We start from the raw sequence: 16,454 nt of genomic DNA on the forward strand, positions 1-16,454 counted from the left end.
GTGGACATCGACAGAGAGTCAGTAACAGTTAATAGTAGCTATTTTTAGTCCAAAACGGTGACGAGATCACACAATAAACAAAATACAACTAAAACCAAGTAGAAAAAGGACGGGAGGATTCTATAAATGCGTGTGTAAGTCTTCTTCCATGTTAAGACCATATGGTATTTTAGTATTGAGTCTAATGATATAGCAAGATTCGAGTTTGCGCAGTTTCTTTTCCCGGTTTCCACCTCGGCTGCCAGATGGAACAGCATCAATTACATAATAGAGAAGACCTTCAGGGTCTTTGTTGTGACATCTGTCAAAATGCCGTGCCACGGGATAGCTTTTATCACCATTTTTAATGGCACGCAGATGTTGTAACACCCTTTTATGTACAGGCAAAATCGTAGAGCCCACATATTTAAGGCCACAAGGGCACTGTAATATGTAGACCGCATAGTCAGTCTTACATGTGTATTGTCCCTTGATTTGTTGGATGGCTTTATGGGAAAAGCCTGCTGGGAAACAGGTGGTGTTTTTTCCATACATACAGGCCTTACATTTATGGCATTTAATAAAACCATCCTTTCTTTGAAGCCAAGAGCCTGCTGATTTCGTTTGATTGCTAGGTAACACATTGCTAACTAATGCTTGGTGCAAAGATCTAGCCTTTCTGAATGTGAATTGTGGTCTTCTTTGAACAATTTTTCCCAACACTGGATCACTCCGGATAATGTGCCAATGCTTGTTAAAAATTGTTCTCAGTTTGTCCTGTTGCTTGTTGTAAGTAGTGATAAACCTACACTGGTTGGTGTCTTTTAATGAATTTTTAGCTGACTTGGTGTCTGTATTGAAAAGAATTTGTTCTCTCTTGATTTTTTCAATTTTAGTGACGGCTTGATTGAGACAGATTTCCGAAAAACCTCTGGCTTGAAAACGAGATTTCCAACATGCAAGTTCTTTATTAAAATCATGTTGGTTGCTACAGTTACGCCTGGCTCTAAGACATTCCCCATAGGGGATGCTGTTGACTAGTTTGGCCGGATGGAAACTTGATGCATGTAATAATGTATTACCATCCGTTGGCTTGCGAAACAATTTAGTGTGCAGTTTACCCTCATTCACGTACAGTGTTAAGTCTAAAAAATTAATTTCAGAATCACTGATAGTACTGGTGAGTTTCAGGTTCAAGTTGTTACATTGCAGCTCTTTGACAAAATCTTGCGCACTTTTCATGGTACCTCTCCAAATAATAAAAAGGTCGTTGATGTAACGACTCCAGTGCATTACATTATTGTGCCATTCCTCATGCCAGCGCGTCTGGACCACCTGCTCCTCCCACCAGCCCATATGCAAATTAGCATAGCTGGGGGCGAAGCAGGTGCCCATCGCCGTTCCGCAAATTTGTTGGTACAGTTCTCCATTAAACAGAAAAAAGTTGCTTTCAAGACAGATGGTAATCATTTGGAGTAGCATTTGAGTGTGGTGCCAAAATTTTGCTGGACGGGTACCCAGAAAATGTTTACATGCATTAATGCCATCTTTATGGCGAATACTGGTGTATAGTGTGGTGGCATCTATAGTAAGTAGTAGGAAATCTGATTCCCACGGGATGTCATACACTTTGCGTAGGAAATCACTTGTGTCCAAGATAAATGATGGTAGTGCTTGAACAAGAGGACATAAAAAAGAATCAACAAATTTGGAAGTGTTTTCAAAAGCACTGCCTATGGCCGAGATAATGGGACGACCCGGGGGATTAGCCATATCTTTATGAACCTTAGGTATAAGGTATAAAACTGGAATAACGGGGCAATCAATTTTAAGGAAAGACATTTCATCTTTGCTCAACACACCTGTTCGTACCCAATCAGCTAAGGAATTGTTAAAAGACATATGACATTCTTCCATAACATTCTTATTGACCTTAATATAATTTGACTTATTATTAAGTTGTTTGTAGGCCTCTGTCAAGTATTTCTGTTTACTCCAAAGGACCACATTGCCACCTTTGTCTGCATTGCGGACAATGCAATCATTACTGTTGGTCAATTTGTCGACAAGGTTGTAGTAGTCTTTGGACTGTTGGTTAAATGCATTTCTCTTACTATTTACTGATGTACATAGATTTTTAATTTCATTAGTCACCAAGTCATTAAATAGGTCTACAGAATCTCTTGCTGTGACAGGTGTAAATTTGGAACGAGGCTTGAAATCAGTCAATTTATCAATGTTCATATCAATTCCTTCCTTGTAGGCCAGTGATGTCATCAACTCACTAGAACTTTCAGCACAGACATGGCGTCGATTGCTTATCTTAAGTTTGGAGAAGTTTTGGATAATATATATATATATATATATATATATATATATTACCTACTGGCGGTCGCCAGTAGGTAGTTATAGTTAGGACCCCTTTTCCATAGGAAATCCGCAACATTCTATTTTGAATAACTTTGGCGCCGGTCGATGAATCCTCGCGAAATTCTCAAAATAGGTGGGGCGCTACGCTCCGCTCCTACCCTGAAAGTCTCGGGGGGATTCGTCAAGCGGGGGCTGAGATAAAAGGGGGGTCCCAAAACGCGTTTTTCCCATGCATTTTTCCATAGGACCTTTAGAACGAGCTACAGCCCGAACGGCTGAACAGAATTACTAGAAATTTGGCAGAGAGGTAGTCCCTATGTCAAGGAAGTGCCTTTTGTAGGTTTGGTGTAAATCTGTTCAGTAGATTCTGAGAAAATAGCCTTTAAATCAATATATATATCTGAGCCCGCTTACGGTACGCTTACCGTACGCTTACCGTACGCGTACGGTGGCGTGTGCGAGCGCGATTCTGATTGGCTCTTAGATCTTAGTAAACATTCGAATCGGCCGAAACCAGGAAGCGGCGTCCGCCATTTTGTCTCTCGCACTGAGTGTTATTTATCAAACATGATGCCCAAAAACATGTTACGGGGCTGTTTTGACAACTCCCTCCCACATAGTCATGTTGAGGGAGTCCCCAAACATCCCCCAAGAGCAAAAACGGTTTTATTTTTTTTTCGGCAATTTCGCCGAGTACGCTTACCGTACGCTTACCGTAAGCGTACGGTAAAAAATAGAAATAAAAAAAACACTATCCACACTTACCCCACCCCCTGTGCTTTTGGTGGCCGTAGGCCACCAAATGTACAGGGCTTATTACATCAGTAAAAAAACAATATTTTGGCAACATGAAATTATAAAATCGAAATAAAAAAAACACTATCCACATTGACCCCACCCCCTGTGCTTTTGGTGGCCGAAGGCCACCAAATGTACAGGGCTTATTAAAGTTGATAAAAACCGTGCACGGAACGCACTGCGTTAAGTGGGCGCGCACGCCTCGAATGGCGTAAAGTAACTTAGCATTTAAAAAACCGTACAAATTCACTGAAAAAACCATAGGTTTCACACACGTTATAGTTAGGAATTAGCATTTAAAAAACCTTGCAAATTCACTGAAAAAACCATAGGTTTCACACATGTTATAGTTAGCTGGACATTTTACTGATAAAAAACCAATGAAATTCCCCCGTTATAGTTAGTGCAGGCAACTATAACTCACGCAACCGCAATCCTCTGCTGATGACATATGTGTCTTTATGAAAAAAAAATATTTGTAATATATGTATAGCTAAAATTTAATGGAAGAAGACATGGGCAAATAAGTGTCTAAATACAGTATTAGCATCAGCAGAGGATTGCGGTCGCGTGAGTTATAGTTGCCTGCACTAACTATAACGGGGGAATTTCATTGGTTTTTTATCAGTAAAATGTCCAGCTAACTATAACATGTGTGAAACCTATGGTTTTTTCAGTGAATATATATATATATACACATATATATATATTCTGTGATGTTATTTTATATATTTTCTGTTATTTCAGTATCAAGTGTTTGTAATTATAATTGGTATTAGTAATGCATGAATAATGATTGTATTTTTAAATGTTATGTTAATTCGGTTTTGTGATTATTTTATGTATATATTTTTATTTATGTGTGTAAGCTATGCAATTTTCAGTATGTTTTTTATATTTTATTCATTTTGTTTATTTATTTTGTTATTGTAATATGTTTACAGTTAATATGATTTAAAGTTAACATAATCTTTAAAAGTTAAACTTTTATATACTTTCCCATTTTCCAACGATAATGTGGTCTAACATATTTTTTTATCAGTATTTTTCACTTTACATACAAAGTATGTGAAGTCAATAATTGTGTCCTCAATATACTTTTTGGTGATATTTTTATATTTGATGCTTATTTCTGCTATATTTGGGAGAGGAGAGGTTGCCGGGGGTAAAATATGTGTTTCCTATTTAAGCTCCTATGGTACATTTTGCTCACACCTACAGCCAGAATGATTCCATAGAATAGACTATATACTATCGAGTACCACCCTATTTTCATAAGTACAAGGCATTAGTATACGAACTATCAGTGCTTCAGATCATGCACTGTTGCAATTAATCTTACGATGAAGAATGAAAATGATAAGAGGGGGCCGTTGAATATTTAATTTGATCTTACTTAGAGATCCAGTGCTGAAAGTTAAACTAAAGGAGCATATCAAACAATTCTTAGACGATAACCCGATCTCAGACACCAGAACAGTCGCAATCTTTTAAAAATAAAGGCATTTAGAATAGACTTTCCTGGAAACTGAACTAAACTTGTGGGAGCTGGCCACAAAGCAAAGCCCTCATAGCCGTTACATCATAAATTCATATCCATTATGGGTAGGCTCAATGCATTCCTAGTGAACAAAGTCAAACGTACCCTTTTCTGCCCTAAATAATATAGTTGCTACTCATCTCGCCAGACAGCTCAGGGCCTGATTACAACTTTGGCATTGCTGCACCGCCAATGCCGTGGTCAGACCGCCCGCCAAATTAGGAGTTTCCTCCTGTCTGATGGGGTGCTTTTTGGCATTCCCACTGCAGTACATCAGAAAATGGGCCTTGCAATCGGAACCCCAAAAACTATTCCTGCATGGCGTGGATGGAAAAGTCCATGCCATGCAGGAACTGGGATGCATGCACATAGGGGGGGACATGTTGTTCCCCCTTTCATGTATCCCCATGCAGAGGTGGCCCTCTTTGTTTCCACTCCACCACAGTGTTCATGGAGTAGGACCCTCCATGACACTGCCGGCGGAGAAGAAATTCATAATATGTTAGGCGGGACCCTGATGGTCCTGCCAAGTATATTGTGGCCTCCTGACTGCGTCAACACCACCAGGGAACAGCAGTTCCCTGGCAGCTGCGGTGGGGCAATGGCAGTCCGACCGCCCTAATCATGATAGGGCGGTCGGTATACCATGGACCACCAGACTCTTAATCGGCCCCTCAGAGAGAAACTGGAACACAACTATATCACAGACATTCAGCTTCCCTTGGGAAGGTGGCAAGCACAGTTACCAGCTTTTCAGGACTTTACCTCCTCCTTGTACTACCAAAAAAACCACTGAAATACCAATACAAGTCGCTTATCTCCAATCAGCAGACTAAACACAGATCTCTAGGGAAGACATGGAACATTTGCACTCTGCCAGTACACTAGAGGTGAAGCTAGTGATTTAGAAATTCACCCTATACAAAGTCCAGGGTCCAGATGGATGGTTCAAACACACATTTAATGACCTAATTTAATTCTGTCCGGGAGGAGGGTAAGGTCACGCCTTCTATGTCTGAGCCCAATATTCGTTTGATACTCATACCAGGGAAGAACCTGCAACTCAGCACATCGTACAGATCCATCACTTTGTTAAATCTAGATGCTAAACTCTGCACTAAGATCCTAGTCAGTAGATTAGAATCTTTATTCCCTACATTGATCAACCCCTATCAATTGGGCTTTATAAGAGGTGGGAAACCCATGACAACGTACACAGATTTATACATCTAATAGAGAAAATCCAAAAGATACATATTGCAACAGTCTTGGGTCTCTTGACACATAAAAAACATTAACCATTTGATTGGAATGTTTTAATCCTTAACTCTTAAACTCTGTGATTTTGGACCCTCTTTCATACAGATGGTGAAAAGCAGGCAAGCATGAGGCCACACTTAATAGCTGGAGGTCGACATATTTTCCACTCCATAGGAGGACCAGGTAGTAATGCCCACTCTCTCTCCTGCTCCTTGCCCTTGGTATAGAGCCATTTGTTGCTAAAATCAGGGCAGATACACATATCTAGAGCTTCTCATGTGCAGGCCAAGATTATACGATCACCCTTTTTTCCAATATTATGCTGTTCTCACTTGCCTTACCACACTCTTAGCTCGCCCATGTGGAGACCCAGTTTGAAACAGTCACGGGATATAAGGTTCATACCAATAAATCTGAGGCTCTCAACTTAACGCTGTCTCAGGCAGAAGTTACCACCTTTGAAAACAGCAACCCCTTCCAAATGGACCACTAAATCTATTAAATATTTGGGCATTCATATCACATTAGAACTCTCGAACCTATACCAAGCAAACTATCCTCTCCTTATGTAATACACAAAAATTATTTCAGGCGCTAGTCACCACTGATCCTTTCGTGGCTAGACCAGATTGACACCATAAAAATGAATATTTTAACAAGAATAGTACATCTTTTACCGCCTCTCCCTATCTCACCGCCACCAGACTTCTTTGCAGCTTTAAAAACCACAATGCTATGCTTTGTCTGGCAAATGGGATGACCATGGCTGGTTTATAAGGTGATGCACAGATCAAGAGCTTCAGATTTTCCTCCATACAATAGAGCAGCATAACTAAGGCTCCTTGTGGATTGGCCCCTTCATATTATAGACAAAATGTAGATAAGCTGGATAAGGCAATTGTGGGAGGGACGATATGGGAAATGTTTATTTGAGCACACCTACACACACTACTCTGGAGGTCTGAGATTACCTTACTCGACACACTTCAGAGGTCTCATTTCCCATCTCCACATACACCTATCCACCATAACCCTGCTGTTTTCCATCACTGCACCCAGGTCCCTTTGATAAATGGAAAGCTAGCAAATGCTTGACTGACTCAGACCTCTTTTCCCGCCCCAAAATACTCTCCTTTTTTGAGCTCTTGGGAGAAGTTGTACTTGGGCGAAGCAGAACATTACAATTAAGTTTAGCTGGGACTTTTTGTGATACACCCTGAAATTAAACTAGCAGCTAATCAAGACCTTACCCCCTTTTAAACATTTGTTTAAAATGTGGGGGCTACAAGAAGCCACATAACAATGCTTTGCTCCAGTCTTATACCGGCTTCCAATCTATCTCCTTGCTCCAAGGGCCCATTGGACAGTGGTTTTTGGGAAGCCAATAGATGACAAGCAATAGACCGCCCTTTGGAAGGACATAACCAGAAATATGCAAAGGAGAAGGGCCCACTACAAAATACCATATGATTGGTATCTTTACCAGGCTTGATTGAGGAAGTACTGTCCCAAGGTATCAGATCTCTGCTGGAGAGGATGGGGACTTCCGGGGACTTTATTTATTTATTTATTATTATTTATTATTTGTTAAGGAGTTTTATATAGTGCTGGCCAGACCCGAAGGTATCAGAGCGCTTTACAACATTCGTAGTGAGGAAATCACACACTCTAACAGTAGTAAACATATTGGCTCATGGCGTTTCGGAAGTCCCAGCACGCTGTAAAACATTAGAGCAAGGAAGACATATAATATCCAGATAGTGTGCACGTTCACTTGGACCGAACCTCCTTCAGGGAGGGGGGATAGAGGGAGGGGTTGGGGAGGTGGAGGAGGTAGAAGTCTTAATGTCAAAGTATCTGTGTGCTGCAATGTGCAGGCTTGTGCGCTTTGGCGGCAGCTATCTATTCGGGAGAGAACGATTGAGGAAGAGGTCTTTGAACTGCATTTTGAATTTTAAAAAGGAGGAGGTAATCCTGATATGGACTGGGATGGAGTTCCAGATTTTGGGTGCATTTCCAGCAAAGGACCAGGCTGCGTTTTTTTGTTTGCGTGTTTTCAGAGAGATGAGGAGTAGAGTGTTGGAACTCCTGAGGCTCCTTGTCTGACCGGCCTTCTTGAGTTTGGAGGCCAGGTAGGCGGGTTTTCCTGTGTGCAGGACTTTGTGCATGAGGCAGGCAGTTCTGAAGTTGGCACACATTTCGACTGGGAGCCATTTTAGCTCTCTGAGTGTGGGCAAGATGTGTTCATATTTTTTACTCCGGTGACCATTCTGGCTGCTGCATTGAGAGCTGTTCTGAGGGGAGCTAAGTGGGATTTTGCTGTACCTGTGAGGGCTGCATTCCCATAGTCGAGTCTAGACAGCACCAGCGATTGAATAGCTTGTTTGAGGTCCTTGGGCAGGATGAAGGGTTTTATTTTGTTGAGTAGCTTCAAGTTGAGGAAGGCACTCTTTGCGGTGTTCTTGATGTGTTTGGCCAAGTCTGGTTTTGGGTTCAGGGTGATTCCCAGCAATTTTACAGAGTCGGCCAGGGTGAGATTGCCATTGAGAGCATCAATAGCTTTTAGCCATTCTATGATTTGGGGGTTCTCCTCTTTGTTAGAAATGAGGATGATTTCCGTTTTGTCTTGGTTGAGTTTCAGGTTTTTGTTGATAGTCAGTGTTGGAATTCTCTTAGAGTGCCATTGAGTCTCTAAATGTCATCAATGGAGGAGGTTTCAAGGTAGATCTGGGTGTCGTTTGCGTATAGGTGTAAGGGGATGTTGTTTTTTTTGTATGGTGGTGAGGTGTTTCATGTAGAGGTTGAAGAGTTGTGGGGAAAGCACTGATCCTTGGGGGACGCCCCTCCTGATGGGGTGTAGATCGGACGAGAGGTTTTTGATTTTTATTCTTTGGGTGCAGTTCTGGAGGAAGGAGGAGAACCAATGTAAGACAACCTCTTCTACACCTACCCTTTCTTGAAGTACCTTAATGAGTAGATTATGGTCAACCATGTCGAAGGCTGCGGATAAGTCTAGGAGTATGAGTAAGCAGCATTGGTCTGTATCGAGTGACTTGTGGATATCGTCTATTAAGGATCACTGTCTCTGTGCTGCAGCCTTTTCTGAACCCCGATTGGTGGGGGTCTAGAAGGTTGATGCCGTCCATGGGTTGAGCCAGTTTTAGGAGAACACACCTTTCCAGGATTTTGGCTAGGAGAGGGAGATTGGAGACGGGTCTGAAGTTGTTCAGATCATTTGTGTCGGGGTCTGGTTTTTTTCAGTAGTGGCGTGACTTGGTAGACTTAGAGGCAGTCTGGTATGACTCCTGTTCTCAGGGAGCTGTTAATGATCTTGCTCCAGAGCAGGGCTATGGAGAGTTTGAGCTTTTTGGCTAGTTGGGCAGATATAGGATCCAGGATGTGAGATGATGGTGGAGATCAGTTTGACAATCTCCGCTTCAGGGATGGGATTGAAGGCTTTCCAGAGTTTTTGGGGGTGCTTGGGTGCGATATATTCTGTCCCTGGGGATGGGCTCCTGTAAAGGGGGACTGTGATGACGTCCAGGGAAAGCTCAATCTTGCTGATTTTGTCATTGAAGGAGTTGACGTAGTTGTCACACAGGTCTTTGGAGGCCAGAACTGAGGATGCAGGGGGCTTGGAAGCTTGCTGTCTAATGAGGTTGAAGAGTTCTTTGGGCCTGTTTTTGCGTTGTCTAGAGCATTGCAAAAAATTGAAGTTTTTTCGATCTTGATGTGTTTCTTGTATTTCCTGCGTACTGATATGGGTTGATCGGGGAGGATTGTGGACAGGTTGTTCCTCCAGAGTCTTTCTGTAGCTCTTAATTGTCTTCTTCAGAATTTAAGTCTGTGTTGAACCAGTATCTAGATGGAGTGTTCCTGACTCTTTTGAGTTTCAAGGGGGCTAGTTGGTCCAGACTGGAAGTCATAGTTGTGTTATAGTGAGAGGTGAGTTCTGTTGTGGAGAGATCATCTGTGGAGATGGGAAGGAGAGAGCGTACCCTTTCCTCCAGGTCAACCAGGGGAATCTGAGTTAGATTTCTCGCCCATTTAGGGAGGTCTTGCGTGAGGGGTTGGTATAGGATTGTTTGGTTGATGTGGAATAGGATGATGTGGTGGTCGGACCAGTCCACGGGCAGGATGTGGTCGATCGTGACTGTGTCGCTTTGGGCAATAATGGCATCCAGGATTGATCCTCTGTTATGGGTTTCCTCTGAGCAATGTTGGGTAAGGTTGTTGTTGTGTAGAAGATCATTCAAGGTTTGGATTTGCGAGTTGTTTTCTTCCTTCCAGTGTAGGTTGAGGTCACCTACAATTAAGTTGTTTGAGTCTTGGAGTGAACAGTGAGTAATCAACTCTGACAGGTGTTCACCGAATGTGGTGGTGTTGCCAGGTGGATGGTAGAGGAGACGGCAGAATACTGTTTTGTTGTCACTTGCCTTAACGTTGGTGGTAAGGTATTCAAAAGTGTTGTAATTGAAGGTGTCAGTTTCTGTGGCGGAGATGTTGTTTTTGTGTATGATTGCTATACCCCCTCCTCCCAGCTTTTGTCTGTCTTTATAGATGATTACATAGCCTGGGGGCACAAGCATATCCAGGATTGGGGAAGAGAACTCATTTAACCATGTTTCGGTGATGAACGTGATGTCTATGTCATGGGTGAGGATGGTTTCTGCCAGCTCTGTTGCATGTTTGGTGGCTGATCTGCAGTTTATGAGCATGCAGTTGGTGGAGATCCCCCTGTTTTTGTGTTTCTTCATTAGGGGGGTCCTGCGAATGATAGTGAGGAAGGAAGGGGGTCTTAAAGATCTCGGAGGGGAGCAGTCTCTTCTGAAACCAGTGATAACCTGGATCTTGGATTTTGGGGTGACAGTGGAGGTTGTGAATTTTGAGGTGCCAGTAGAGAAGGTGTCATACGAGGAGGCAAGATCCTACGCTTCACTCGTGGACATTGCAGCTCTTATTCTTTTGGGTCTCCGTGTCTGGTTCAAGAGGGGGATTGAGTTCCAACTAGGACATAGAGCCTTGGAAGGCCTTTGATGTTCGGTTCTGGGAAAAGTGGGAGTCTGGTGAGGGCGTTGGCTCGACTTTCGGAGTGCGGAAAGGTTCAGTAAGATTTCGTTAAGGCCCAGTATTATAGTTTCTAGCTGGCTTTCCAGTAGATCGAGACACTGCGTCGTCTCCTCAGAGGAGGGGGTGGGGTAGTTCTGGGCGGGGTCGTCCCGAGAAGGAGAGATCTTGTCATTGCTATGTTGGCTTTTGGTGTTCGTGTTGCCAGTGTTGTCTCTGTGTGGGTCCGTGGACATGGGGTGTGACAGATCGCGTTGTGATTCCAGCGTCCTCTTGCGTGTGGGTAGAGAGAGGTAGTTGGGGGGTCATTGTAGTCAACATATATGGTGGGACTGTCACGTTATTCAACCATTTTGGGCTGAAATTTTAAGAGCATTGAAAATGATCCTAGTACACCTACTCCTGATGCTTATGGATAATATAATACTTTTGTGTGCTTCCGGCTTGAAATATCAAACCAAGGAAGATAGAATATTAATGTCCAACTGCTTTGGTGCGGCAAAACTACTGCTAATGAAAACAGGAAAAAGAAGGAACCATCCCAATGGCACATTGGTTCATGAGAATTTGGGGTAGTTTAGACAATGTACCTCCTCTCAAATACACTTACAAACATGCACAAAGAGTTTGATACTATTTAGAGGCCTCACAACGATTGCCAATGGCCTTGTGTCCAGTGCACTTATGAGACTTGAGCTTGTTTCACTAAATACATTTCCATTCCTGAATAGTATGATCATTCTACCCAACACACTGGCTTCTATAAGTCCTAAGAATACATGGGCATCTTTTGAGGAATCAGGCATCTTGTCCAGATTACCGAACTCAGCATTTGGCGAAAGTTCCCTCACGAAAAACAGCACTGACTGATCATGGTTGTTTTCTCTCTTTTTCCCCCTTTGTTGGGTTGAGAGGGAGGGGGTATAACATCTCTGTTTAGCACTCTAATGTACAGTTGGAGGCACATGATTGTATTAATTGTCTGTAATATGTATTGGCAACTGAGGTGGGTTCATTTCGATTACAAAATAATAGAAGAAAAAGATATTGTTAAAAAAATCAGGAGGGGGCGGGCCTGACCGAGCATGGTGCAAGAAGTACTTCGCCTGGGCTCCGGACCCTAGAGGCCTATCCATTCCCATCTACTGCATCAGGGTTGGTGCTGTGTACCGTGCATGACAGCATGAACACCCCACTACACATGTGCCCTGCCAGGACATTGTGGATGCGCCAGGGACTCATTTAGGCACTGCTGACGGTGCCATTGCAAGATGACTGGTTTGGAGGCAACGCGCCATCTCAGATGTGGACTCGGGGAGCATGGGATTTGAGTAAGTGAGGGCAGGCCTGCTGTGACTGGTGTGGACATGCTGCTCCAGGAGTCTCTTGGGCCCAGCATTCAAGAGCCCTGGATTGCGATAGCTCCCCCACCCTTGGTATACGGTCTGCGGAAGTGGACGTGTGGCAGTCCCGGCGATGACCTTGGCACCCGGCGGCCATACTGAGCTGGCGGCCCGAGTTTCACTCTAACCATTGCAGTGAGTGCGCCGGCGGGCCCCTGACAATGCCAGCATCACTCTGCTCCGCTTGCTGAGGCAGACTGGTGGTGGTTGTGGCTTCAAGGAGACGCTGCTGCGGGGATGCCTGGGGCCTTGCAGGCCTGTGGTGGTCCCCACACCCCCCCCCCCCGTGGGGTGAAATCAGCTGAACCACAGCACCACTCAGACCCCGCAACTCTTTGCCAGTTGCTTGCTGCACGTCCCCAGGGCTGTTTTGGTGAACCAGGTGATTTACAGCCAGGCCCCAAGAAAGTGATCCCAAGAAAGTAACCCAGCTAGAGGCCGGGAGGGCTCAGTGGGCCGCACTGGAGACGAACGCAAGAGGTGAGAGGTTATCGTGGATGGAAGTTCTTGGCCCCAGGTAGTGTGCCCCTGCAGTTTATATCCCTCACAATACTTCTGCATGAAACCTGGCGTGATTTATCATTTGGACCGCCTGATGAAACCTGGCAGAGATACTCAAAACACAAAGACTCTCTGCTGTCAGGAGTCTTCAGACCCTGTCAGTGCTGCCCCCTGGGAACTGGATTTTGGAACAGTGACCACGGTACCCTGCATTGGGTGTGTGCCTCCCTTCTCCCCAGCTTGGGGATGTTTAGATCACAACTAGAGGCCACCTATCACACCTCCCCAGAGGGTCTTTCTCCTTAGTGCTCAGGGTCCACATCACCAGGACCTCTGTCATGAACTTCCAACAACACATCTAGGGGACCCTCGTCAGCACTCTGTCTTGTGGCTCTGGCCTCTCTTGCTTTGCAATGTGCCTTGGCATACCCTTTCCTCTAAGATAATATGCTTGGACTCTTGCTCTGCAGCAGTGCTGCCATTTTGCCATATTCTTAGCTCCCTGCCATGCCATGTGGCAGGAGCAATAGGGTCACATCTGGTACTGCAAAAAAAAACATATCCATCCCCTTCCTCTGGAGTAAAGTGAATACACCATCAATGGATTAATCAGCCGGTGTGGGGCTCTCTTCGGAGGTGGTACTGTCTGCACCCCTTGCCCAAGCTTATATGGACAACTTCCTCCAGGAGTTTTGAACAGAGATTGGCTCCCTCAAGTCTGTATTCGAGTTCTGCATTCATGAGATTTGGAGGGATGTGGAGGGGCACGGCGAACGAGCCAATGACATGGAGCAAACACTGGACTCCCACACAGAGGACTTTGAGGTGATCCTGGAGGACCAGCAAATTCACCTCCAGCTAAGGCAAGAAGATACTGAAGACCGCAGCCGGAAAAAACAATATTCAGATCAGAGGTGTCCCAAGGGGCATGGAGGGCTCAGATGTTATTACCTTTACAGCGGATCTTCTTCATGCCATTCTGGAAGACCCAGAGGCCTCTTCCCCGGTACTGGACAGGGCACATCGACTGGTGGCGATCCTGAGGTAGTTCAGACATTCCTGCCGACATTCTCACACGAGTGCACTACTTTGTACAGAAAGAGACAATACTGCAGGCCTCTTGGAAAAAGTCAGACCTGGTATACAAGGGCCACACCATCCAGTTGCTCCAGAACCTTCCACCTACCACCTTCTAATGTCGCAGGGACTTCCAGCTGGTCAATAGGACCTCAACATCCGTTACCAGTGGGGACACCCCTTTGCCATTATCTTTGAATGGGAGTGCAAACGCAAGCCTATAAGATTGCTGAAGGAAGCTCTGCACCTTTTGAACATATCGCCAGCTTCTGCGGGCCGCCACACCACCTTCTCCCGGCTCTTCTGCTTACATAGCATTGTGCCATAAGTGGGCTACAGTAGCTCCCAAGAACGCTTCCAAGTGCAACAGTGATGTCATATCTCGCGAAGCAAGAAAGACATTATTTAACACCTCCATAACCAGGAGAAGCCCTCTACTCCCCCTCCTTCGACATCAGAGTCAATCTGAAATGCTGAACCCTCGGGAGGTGCACCCCACCGGGGTGTAAGCGCCTTCACTTTTTAACATGGTATTGATGCCGCCCCAACCTCCTCGCGTACTATTGGGCGGCCTACTTATGATATATTCCTGAGTGGGTTCTGAGGGAAAGCGACAAACATTGGATCCACATAGACCGGACTGTGGCTTGTCCGCCGCTCTGGAAGCTGGTGTGGCTCCCCAAACATGTGAGACCGTGGTGCGTATACATTGCCATCCCTATGAAAACAGTGTTGGAAACATGGAATATAGTGGCCGGAAACAAGGCCTTACCACCTTCCTCTCACCCAACACCCCTCTAGCGCGTAACCTTGATTTTGCCCCAATATTACAACCCCACTCTTTTCACCATTGGAGGGAAAGGGAATGCCACACCCTTAGGGATTTGTCCGAAGGGAATCGTTTAAAACTTTTGACTGATGTTGGCAAAAGTTTAATCTTCCTGCATCTACTAAGCCTACATTCAACTTTGCCAGTCTGCCCTCTCCCCACCCAACGCACAGGAAGCCACGCGACAGGTCACTGCTTTCGAGGACGTAGTCCGGTATTTTGACTGGACTTGTGGGCTAATCTCTCGCAACGTGAATCGGCATACAAGGTAATGACACGCTGGTATCTCTCCCCTGAGCATCTACATGCTATCTTCCCTGCCTCCTCACCACTCTGCTGGTGCTGTATGATGGCTCTGGGAAATGTCATACCCATATTCTTTTTTATTGCTGTCCGTGTATACGGAAACTGTGAATCAAGAAAAAAAACTTCAGGAGAATGGTACCGTTTTACAAGACAAATTCTTTCTGACGTCAAGATTCACTTCAGGCTGAAAATGTACCACCTTCCCACGCGCCAGGGAATATTTACTGTAAAATTAAACTTCAGGGGAAAACATTTAGGTTACTTTCTTGAAATGTTAGAAACCGAGGATTCTTTATAGTGACAAAAATGTTTCTGCTAGTCTCCATACACATGAAAGCAGCTCATCTTCATGTTATGAATATGTACATTAAGGTTTTTTTTTAATGCTACATTTTTTGACAAAGGAAAAAGAGGTCAGAATTGCATTCTATTACAACATTAACAGAATGTTTTTAAATACATCCTTTAAACCTTTGCCATCTACGATTAGAAGGATAATTTTGAAATTGGTGTGTAGTTTATATTTTTGTACATTATTACCAGCGGCGGTTCCTCCATGGGAGTGGAGAAGCGACTCTTCTCTCGAAGCATGAGAGCAGTGTCTGGATTGGATAAGGAGCTGTGGGATCTCGCGCTCGAGGAGTCTGGAGACCGGGCAGGAGCTCACCGAGGACATATTGTAAATGTTTATTTTAGGTTTTTTTTGTGTCGACTTACCACTTTGTTGGGTCACCAACCGCCACTGATTAATACTAACTTGCAGAACGTGGATTTACTCTAGAATTTACATGTACAAACTGACATAGATTCCCCGACATAAGGCACATCAAAGATATGGTCAATGAAGTAAGGACAGGCTCAAAAGTGGGTCTAGCGCAGAAAAGCATTTAAAAGATGTATTACAATAGAGTGGTGTGTCTGCTTTGTATTTAAACATAGATGCAACAAAGTCTTAAGCCACAGAGAGAGATTTCAAGTGTATATACATTTCTCACTTGTGACTACTGCTTAGCATGACATCGTAGTCAGAAAGTAATACCACTTGACCTCTGAACCCACTGACTTTCGAAGAAACAAATCTGTAAATCAATTACACTCGTAAAAAAGTAAACAGAAAAAATATTAAAGTAAGCCTCATAATCTGACTGGAATATAAACAAATCATGTATGTATGTCTGACTTGGATATAAACACAATCTTAGCAAACAGAAACATGTATGTATTTTTTTTGAAGAGATTGTCTGATAGTCGATTAAAGATCCTGACATTTATTAACACTGGCTGCATGCTTCTGAGCAGAGCTTTGGACACTGGCACTCATTCT

The sequence above is a fragment of the Triturus cristatus genome, chromosome 7 (assembly GCF_964204655.1).
Source record: "Triturus cristatus chromosome 7, aTriCri1.1, whole genome shotgun sequence".
NCBI lineage: Eukaryota > Metazoa > Chordata > Amphibia > Caudata > Salamandridae > Triturus > Triturus cristatus.